The following is a 10,387-nucleotide window of genomic DNA, read 5'->3' on the forward strand; positions in this document are numbered from 1 at the left end:
GAAGGAGATGGCTGAAACACAGCACAAAAACACAGATCAAGTGCGCCATCCATAGTTTACAGGATGAAACCTGTGTGCTCTATTACTGCTATTTCTCAATATACGCCCTTATTAGCTCTCAGTTACTGCCTGTAATGGTGAAATAGACCTACGGCAGATTTTTGAACTATGACATCGAGGACTATTGGTAGCTTTTTATTATTATTGTTATTATTATTTAGTGATTTTAAAAATAAAGTATTCAAAATGTACATATTTTTATAATCATTTTGACTATTAAAATGTTCATCTGAAGGCTTTCCTCGTCACTGTTTTAAACAATGAGGTGTGGGTGCTGATATTGATTAATGTTTTTATGCCCCAGACCACTGGGATCTGTTTTGTCCTGTGTTCTGATCGGTCCTCTCTGCTCTGGTGAACGTATAAATATATGTTAGGCCTGTCCCAAAAAACAATGCCAGATTGCAATGACCTTGACCACGCTGGTATTCAAGGCTAAGTGTCCTATCCCATCATGCATCATGTTATAGAAATAAATCAAGACTTTTGGCCGAGATCTCACCAGAGTTCCACGAAGCCTTTGCAGTGTATGGTAAAAATTATTAATAATTATATATTACTTAGAATTTGGTAGCAAAACATACAGTGTTGCACTTTTATTGGTGCAAAGATAAGTGTTTATTTTGTACATTTGCAACTGTTTTTATCACTTCATTAGAAGCACCACAAGTGTTTCATCTGAACAGACATTTAGAAGTTTATTTTAAAATGCAAAGTATAGAAAATCAAAATAAAGCTCTGTAAACACTTACATTTTTACAACACTATAATGTGTCCCATCAGATAGTGAAAACACCACACACACTTGTGGTCTTCAGCCCCACTTGAACACTTGGGCCAAATACAGGAAATCACGTCATGTAAGTAGACAGAGTGGTCAAGTGTAAGGACACTAAAAGTGTGTGTGTTTAGACAAGCCCATTAATGTCAACATCAGTGAATCACAAAATAATAACATAAAAAATATCAAGTTTTCTTACATTAAGGGTCAGTTTGCAGATACTCTCTACAGGATGTGGTGTACTGGAACTCAACAAAAAAGATAAAGTGCAGTCAGTATGATATGAGAAGTGAAATAACAACACAAGCCTAGACACAAATAATTAATGTATGTGGTCAAGTCAGTTCTTCAGAGTTCTCTATTCAGCTTCTTTTGTGAAGTTTGGAAATGAAGGAGATGTTTTTGTTAATGCACAGTGAACAGAAGATACTGAAGATAAACCACAAGAACCAAGACGATCTGCAGACATTGCAGTTAGATCAGAAAAAAATAACATTCAATGACTATCCTTATCTTAATGATACCCTCAGATCATTGGATTTCTAAGTAAAAAAAGTGAGAAATGAGAAATCTTTACCTAACAGTCTTACTTTTTTAGGCTTCATTTTTGTGGTAGCCAACTGTGTTAGGCTGAATGTTGCAGCAGTTGTTTGTTTCAATCAGTCATTGTCTCAAAGGTAAATAATGTCTTTGCACATTCACCCATCATTCAACCACACACATGCAATAGTAAACACATTGTTAGCTGCAAGAGACGTTTGTCCACTCAACAGTAACCACATTCATTTGGCTCATTCTGCCACTAAACTGGCCTGAGTTAAACTCAGACAGCAGCAGGATTCAGTTTGACTCAGAAACCGAGCTGCTAGAGTCTCAAAAGCATACAGTGGAAACAAGATGCTTCTTGCATGAGATTTTTTGTGTGTTTGTCTTTCATTTCACATTAAAGTAGATTTGAGGAGAAGTCAGTCATCTTAGCAGCTAAAGAGGCCTTTCTTCCATAATAAATCTACCAGCTTATTAAAAAAAAATCTTAACAAGCTATTTTTCTCACTCTTTTAACTTAGAAATCCAGTGATCTGACAAAATCATTAAGATAAGGATAGTCACTGAATGTTATTTTTTTCTGATCTAACTGCAATGTCTGCAGATCGTCTTGGTTCTTGTGGTTTATCTTCAGTATCTTCTGTTCACTGTGGTATTAACAAAAACCTCTCCTTCATTTCCAAACTTCTCAAAAGAAGCCGAATAGAGAACACTGAAGAACTGACTTGACCACAAACATTAATTCTTTGTTTCTAGGCTTGTGTTGCTTTTTTACTTCTCATATCATACTGACGGCACTTTATGTTTTTTGTTTTGAGCTCCAATTGCACCACATCTGTAGAGAGTATCTACCAAACTGACCCTTAATGTAAGAAATGTTATTATTTTGTGACTCACTGATGTTGACATTAATGCGCTTGTCTAATACTATAAGCTTGTCTAAACACACACTTGCGGTCCTTGCACTTGACCACTTGTCTACTTGCATGGCGTCATTTCCTGTATTTTGCCCAAGTGTTCAAGTGGGGCTGAAGACCTGAAGTGTGTGTGGTGTTTTCACTATCTGATGGGACACATTATAGTGTTGCAAATAATGAAGTGATAAAACAGAGCTTTATTTTGATTTTCTATACTTTGCATTTAAAAAAATAAACTTCTAAATGTCTTTTCAGATGAAACACTTGTGGTGCTTCTAATGAAGTGATAAAAACAGTTGCAAATGTACAAAATAAACACTTATCTTTGCACCAATAAAAGTACAACACTTTATGTTTTGCTACCAAATTCTAAGTAATATATAATTATTAATAATTGTTACCGTACACTGCAAAGGTTTCCGTGAACTCTGGTGAGATCTCGGCCAAAAGTCTTGATTTATTTCTATAACATGATGCATGATGGGATACACTTAGCCTTGAATACCAGAGTGGTCAAGGTCATTGCAATTTGGCATTGTTTTTTTGGACAGGCCTAACATATATTTATACGTTCACCAGAGCAGAGAGGACCGATCAGAACACCAGACAAAACAGATCCCAGTGGTCTGAGACATAAAAACATTAATCAATAACAGCACCCACACCTCATTGTTTAAAACAGTGACGAGGAAAGCCTTGAGATGAACATTTTAATAGTCAAAATGATTATAAAAATATGTACATTTTGAATACTTTATTTTTAAAATCACTAAATAATAATAACAATAATAATAAAAAGCTACCAATAGGCCTAGATGTCATAGTTCAAAAATCTGCCGTAGGTCTATTTTACCATTACAGGCAGTAACTGAGAGCTAATAAGGGCGTATATTGAGAAATGGCAGTAATAGAGCACACAGGTTTCATCCTGTAACCATGTGATGGCGCACTTGATCTGTGTTTTGTGCTGTGTTTCAGTCATCTCCTTCATGGCTGCTGGCTTGAGCCGGGACAACACGACACATTCAGTAAGTGACCGAGTTCTGCTAATTTAAATGTGAGAAAGGGAACAGAGATTGTAGAAACAGTAAAATTGCCTTTCAAATTCGAAATAATTTTTATCTCATTTCACTACAACAGCAAAAAGTAACATTATGACATTGCACCTTCCCATAAATGTACTACAAAAATAAATGTGTTCACAGTAGTGATTTTAGCATGTTTTTAATGTATTCATATTCCATATGTCAGTCACCAATATTAAAATGTATTATAATATGCATTTAACTCTGCATTACATTCCAACAGCTTCTCAAATTGTTTCAGATTTCTGTCACTGATTATTTTTGAGCTCCTGCAGGTTTTGGATCTGTAACATCAGGTCTGTTTTTCTTCTTTGACCTTTTGTGTTTGTGTTTCTTACAGGAATCTGAAATGATGGAGGTGATTTACACGTTTCACTAGAGAACAGTGATCAAACTCTTCATGACTGACCATAGTAACTACATCTGCATTTACACGTATTACTGTTATGATTTTATTAATAGCATTTAAATGTCCTTATAGCATTTCTGAATCTCAGACTGCATTCTGTAATTTGTAACTGAAGCAAATTTGTAATAACTGTAATTTGTGGAAAGTGCCTGATTCAGGACTGTATTTTTAGCAATAAATTTCTAACTCTACAGCAAGCATCAAACGTCGACACAGTTTGTCCTCATTAATGTCTTGTGATGTCCATGGGCTGTGCCAGTTAAAGGTTAAAGTTCATAAAAACCAAAACTGATAACACATCTCTATACATTAAAGCAGTTTGATAGGAATTCATTGCTCAAAATTAGGAAAAACAATGAAAACAATGTGGAACTTCAACTTTCACCCTGCTGAAAGACCTAACCAGTCTCACTGCCCAGGAGAGAAACAGATAGGTTATCTATTTACACATCAACTTATTTTACAAATATGTAAATAATATATAATATCTACAACACTGACACCCTTCAGTCCAGTCTGAACATCACCACAGACACCGTGAAAAACATTTTTTCCCCACTGATTTTATTTAAAATGATTTGATTATCATCCTTATTTAAAAAATCATTAAGATATATGTTTTAATGTTCAGTTACTAGGGGGCGCTCCAGGCGCGTTATCTGCTTTAGAAGACCAGGATACAATCTGAGGTCTGCCTGAAGTCAAAAAAGGAGACACTCTGGTCCTGTTGTGTTCAAACTAGTATTTTGCTTTGTGATAGAAGGCTCAATGCAACTGAAACCTATTTTAAAAGGTTTTGACAGTTCTGTTGCCGTATTGGGGTGCTTTCCCCTCAGTTTTCTCCTTCTCTGTTCTGGTGGGAGTGGATGCTGTTGTGATTTTTGCTATCCAGCTGACAAAACAGTTTATTCCAGCCTGAGACAGTTTGCTAGTCTTTACCGTCCAGTGAATAATATTAATCTTAATGAATAGCATTAAGATACAAATACAAATAGCAAAAACAAAGTACCATTATTCTACTGTTTTTTTTTTTTTTACCATGTTAATTAAATTTAAGATTCAAGTGATCTCCAAAATTATTACCTACGTATTTAGAACCTATATAAGTGGAAATTATGATTACCATGAAAAAGGATTTATGATCTCACAAATGTTACTTTTCATAGACTGTATCATGTGAGGCCCAGTCATGTAACACTAACAAATGAATGTTGCAGAGCTGTAGCTTTGGTTTCACTGACTGAAGAATTTCTTTATAAACCTCAGATTTTGTTCAAATGGATACAGAATTATACAGAAATATTCATGGTACTTTGTGATCTTAGAACATATTTTTGTTGGCTGGGGAATCTATTAACAATCAAACCACAATTAATGGCAAAAACAAGTTTTTATTTTCTCAAAACTCATCCACATGCAAAATGAAAAAAAAAAAAAAAAAAAAAAAAAAAAAAAAAAAAAAATGCAACAGCTGAATGAATGTAATATTCAGTAAGTAGCAGCATCAGTATCAGAGTGTATATTGCGATATACTAACCTGCGTTCTCTTCCCAAAATGTCAGTTATTAACCGACATCTCTGAACAAATGAAAAAGCTAGACAACACATCAAACTAATCGTGCCCATGTTAGAGCGAAACCTATTAGAAGTACAAAGAACAAAGCACATAACACACCACTCAATTCGCGGGCAGAAACATACACAAAAACTCCGTTCACTACAGAAAACTCCTTTCGCTTCAAAGAGCTCGATTCATTAATGAGAGTCCTCAATTCGCTCCGGAGAGAAAGCATGAATGAACACGCCATCCCTTTAACCAGCTGGGCAGCCTCCAATTGGCTCCCAAGCGCCCCCTTAATGATGACTGACGTCCGACTCGGCCAATCACAGCAACCTGCGAGCAGAGAGCGTAAACTAGAGACACAGAGAAGATAATGAGCACAACCACCAACACGTGCCAAGTACACTGACGTGCACAGATCAATAAAAACAAAACACGCGTGGAGCGTAACACTAACACTCAATCAAAATAAAAACCCAGTCTTGAACCGGAAGAACCATGTTCTGCAGAGTTCAGTTCCAGCACACTTGCTTGGACATTGCTACTGATCCTGAAGACCTTGCTTAGCTTAGGTGTGTTTATTTGAGGTAGCTAAACTTTGCAGGACACTGGCCCTCCAGGAGCAGGACAGAGAGCCCTGACATGAGCTCTTTACATTCAATGCATGTGATTTATCAACACCTAGTACATCTTAAAATATACAGCTCTTGAAAAATAAAAGTTCCAGATGGACAAACATTAAATGCATAAACCAGAGTGAATAAACAGTATCTTAAAAGAAATTTGGATGTAGGTTGAAAAAGCCAGAATGGGAAGTTTTAAGTAGTTGTACAGCTTGAAGTGTGAAGCTTGTTCTTGTACACAGATATGGCATATTCATGGCAGAACACATGAAATTCATGTATTTATTTGTCATTTAAAATGATGTAAACAGAAAAAGAGTAGACTGGATTTTTTAATCCTGTCGCTCCCTCTAGTGGACATTAAGTATTAAGGCCTTCATTGCTCAGATAACAAAAGTCACTAGGATTTTTTGAGAAGGTAAGTCAGACCAGTTATACATCAATGCGAGTCAGACGAGTCTGAAGGTCTGAGCTGAATTTGGTGAAACATTAAAGTTCTAGTCGGTGTCAATTACTCTATTAATAAATAATATTAATGTTTAAATATATGTTGGCATTCTCAAGCCCAACAAAGAAGACTAAGAAGAGAAACATCAACCAATTTAGTATGTAATAAAAAGAACATTACTAATTTAATTAATAAATTTAACTTTATTATTTTTCACAATTATTTATTAATGTCACACACACCTACCTAGTGCCTTTTGAATTAAAAGTCAAGAGTGGTAAATGTTACAGACATATTATCATGGAACTGTTCAGTCTATTATTGATTTTTATTTCCACCTCACTTTTATCAAAGGAGACAGAACTATTTGCACTGTATTTATCAGTGGGACAATATTCATAAAATACTATAAGCTCGAAATAATTTAAAGGGGTCACTTACAAGTCGCAGCAGCATGAATTATGTGCCCAGCAACATCTGATTCAAATATTATGTTAATTAACAGTGAGTGGTGGTTTCAGACATTACAGTGCCGCACTCGTACTGACTCTTATTCTGCCTGAAAGAATGAAAAGACCGAGCTGAAGGCGGAGCGATTCGACCAATCAGATGAAAGAAGTGTTTCAGCGCTGCCCACAAGTGCGAATTAAATATCAAACCCATAAACCGATTTGCTAACCTCAAACGAAAAAATGAGAAATCGAGCCAAAATCTAATTTTCCGTTTGTTAAACTAAACGGAAAAACGAATAAATGAGCCATTTTCCATTTCTTATATTGCATTCTAAATAGGAAATGAAATGATCAAAACGTACACGGACCACGGACCCAGGATTGTCTCGTTTTAAATGACCACCAAAAACTGAGATGAACTTAAATAAGAAATTTACGTTTGCTAGCCTATAGTTTAGTTTGACATTTTGACAAACTCTTTGCGGCTGTTATGTTTTTTTTTTTTTTTAAAAAGTAACTATTTAAATTAGTTAAACAATTGAACTATGTGACATAATTATTAAAACCAATACGAAAATGTCTGGAAAAACATCCCTGTTATTGCACAAAGCTCCATTTTATGTGTTTTATATTAATTTTACAACTTTTAATGTATTCAACAATATAAAACCATTAAACGACAACACCATTTGAGATAAACGTATCAAAACAACTGTAAAATATTTAGAATATTATTCCCTATATAATGCACAAGGCTTGGTTTTCAGATTATGCCTTTATTGTTTTATATACAGTACTGAATCCATATTTTTCATGTTTTATATATCCCCACTTAAATTAAACTCTGACACCGTTAGAGATAAATTTATCAAACCAACTGTAAAAATCTCCAAATAATATTCTCTATAATGCACAAGGTTTGGTTTTCAGATTATTATCAAGGCTTGTGCATTATAGGGAATAATAGTGAATTTTCAGTTTCAAAAATACTTAGTAGCCTACATGAAGCCCCTGTACTCACCAATATTAATGCAAATTTTTTGGTTTGTGTAAAATCATACTGCTGTCATTGTTTTTGATCTCCAATTCATATTCCCCAGACTGATTTCTTTGGATGTTTCTGATGGTGAGTTCCCCGGTCTCATAATTCTGATTAATGTTTCTCCAACTCTTGTCACCAGTGCTGTTTAAGCGAGCAATAAGGATGACTTGATCTCCAAACTTCAGCTGTATCTGATAATTTTTCTGTATTTTTTTCACACCAGCGTATAAAGTGAAAGCTTCTCCCACCATCACTGTTACTGATTCCACAACATCTACATCAACAACAAACACACAAGGAGAACAAACAGAAACAGTTTTAAAGATCAATTTTATAATGTTGTAAGTAATGTGCAGGCCCAATTTCACAATTTCACCAACTTACTTTTTATGATGTGGAAAAAAGATACACTCTTCTTTATTTAGCTGCTTGATTATTAAGATTTTGTTGTTGTTGTTCTGATTTATTTGTCCAGATGAGGACAGTTAAAAGAAAATACTTGACTATATTAATGAAACTGAATCTTAAGTTGAAGTTAAAGTTAAAATCAAGGTTATTATAGTTAAGTAAAACTAAAATCATTTTTATTTTATTTTACTTTATTTTTTCAGGAAAAGCAAATTGAGATAAATAAATATATTTTTTACAAGAGTGTCCTGGCCATTATATCATAATAATAATAAAAAATATTTTATTTTCCTAATAAAAAGGAATATCTAATTTTCATTAAGTTTAACCTGATTTATAAACATAACAAACAAAAAATAATATAATATAATATAATATTTAATGAAGTTTCAGAAAAATTTCACACTGGAGTGTTTTAATTTACAGTGTGTTGATGAATACGCGTGAAAACCAAACAATGTTCTTGAGCCTTCTACTTTGTCTGGCTAATGGCTAAGAAAATCGCTTTGGACCCCACACACCCAGTTCACTCCCTCTTTAAATTGTTGCCCTCTTGTCAGAGCTACAGAGCAACGACCACCAGAGCAGCCAGGCACAAGAACAGTTTTTTTTTTGTTTTTTTGTTTTTTTTCACAAGCTATATTCAGCCTGAACAATTAAAATATTCATACCTATTCACTGTCCATCATAACTGACACATTTATACATAGCATCTGAAAATTGTATATTTGTAAACTACATAAACTGTACACTTGTAAATAACGTATCTGTACATTCATTAAAACATTTATGTTTTTCTTTATTTTTTTACTTCTGTATTCTATTGCATTAATTTAATTTTCTGTTTTTCTTATATTAGTATTACATTTAATCTCTGCTGTGTAATGTCTGCACTATCATGTATGTTTGCACTTTGTCTGTACATTCTTCTGCACTGAAGCTCCTGTCGCCAAGACAAATTCCTTGTGTATAAACATACTTGATAATAAAGCTTTGTCTGACTTTTGAATCAGTCATGTGTTTTCTTTAAAGCAAAACGTTATTCTTCCTGCAGGAGGCGCTTCATGGCTCAAAGACAAATTACACTGAGCCACATTCAAATACGAGTGTGGCATTAGTCTTACTGGAGACATTTGTAAATTGCCAGAATTAAATAATTTAAATGTATTAATTCCAAGGATTGGCATCTCATAAACAAACGGAAATCTTCCTCGGCACATAATTAAATAAAATGCCTTGACCTGTATTTTTAACATTAAATTACAATTCTATTATAGCTAATTACAGAATCTAACAAAAACTTATAAAAGTTTGATTAACTTACCACTAATATTAAGTTGGATTTTCCTTTGTAAGATAATCCTGTCGGTGTTGATCTCCACTATATAAACTCCAGACTGATCTCTATGACTGTTTCTGATGATGAGATCTCCGGTCTGCTTGTTCAAATTAATGTTTTTCCATCTCTTGTCAAAAGGGATATTTAAGTGAGTATCCGCAATGTCTTTCTCTTCAAACTTCCACTTTATCTGATCATCACTATGTATTGTTGTAAATCTGATCTTGGTATACAGACCTGTCCAAATGTGGCAACGCAGTTGTGTTGTTTCCCCATCCTGCTTCGTAGGGAGCAGTGTAGCAGGATTTAACACTGTGCATCTTTTAATCATGATGTTTGGCATTTCAAATAGAATTGCATTGTACCTGAGCCATCTGTCGGTTGACAAATGGGATGTTTTCTGTTCCAACAGGATCACAGAGACCGTGCGTGGCACAAGCAAAGTCACATCAGCGTACCCCACAATTTCCCTTGAAGATAAAATAGCTTTTTCTGCAGATGCAACAGTTCGCTACCAAAGCTTACTCAAAAATAGGCCACAGGTCTCCCCCATGATCCTGTAACAGAACAGAAGTCATGAACCCATTCTCTCATCAACAGTTTGTACAAAATTTCTCTCCGGGTCTGGGAGTCCCAGTGTTGGTGATGTTTTTATCAGTAATATATTCTTAAATGCATTTTCTGCTTCTGGGATCCAGGTCAGTTTGTCATGGGGT

This window comes from Cyprinus carpio, unplaced genomic scaffold, assembly GCF_018340385.1.
Source record: "Cyprinus carpio isolate SPL01 unplaced genomic scaffold, ASM1834038v1 S000006809, whole genome shotgun sequence".
In the NCBI taxonomy this organism is placed as follows: domain Eukaryota; kingdom Metazoa; phylum Chordata; class Actinopteri; order Cypriniformes; family Cyprinidae; genus Cyprinus; species Cyprinus carpio.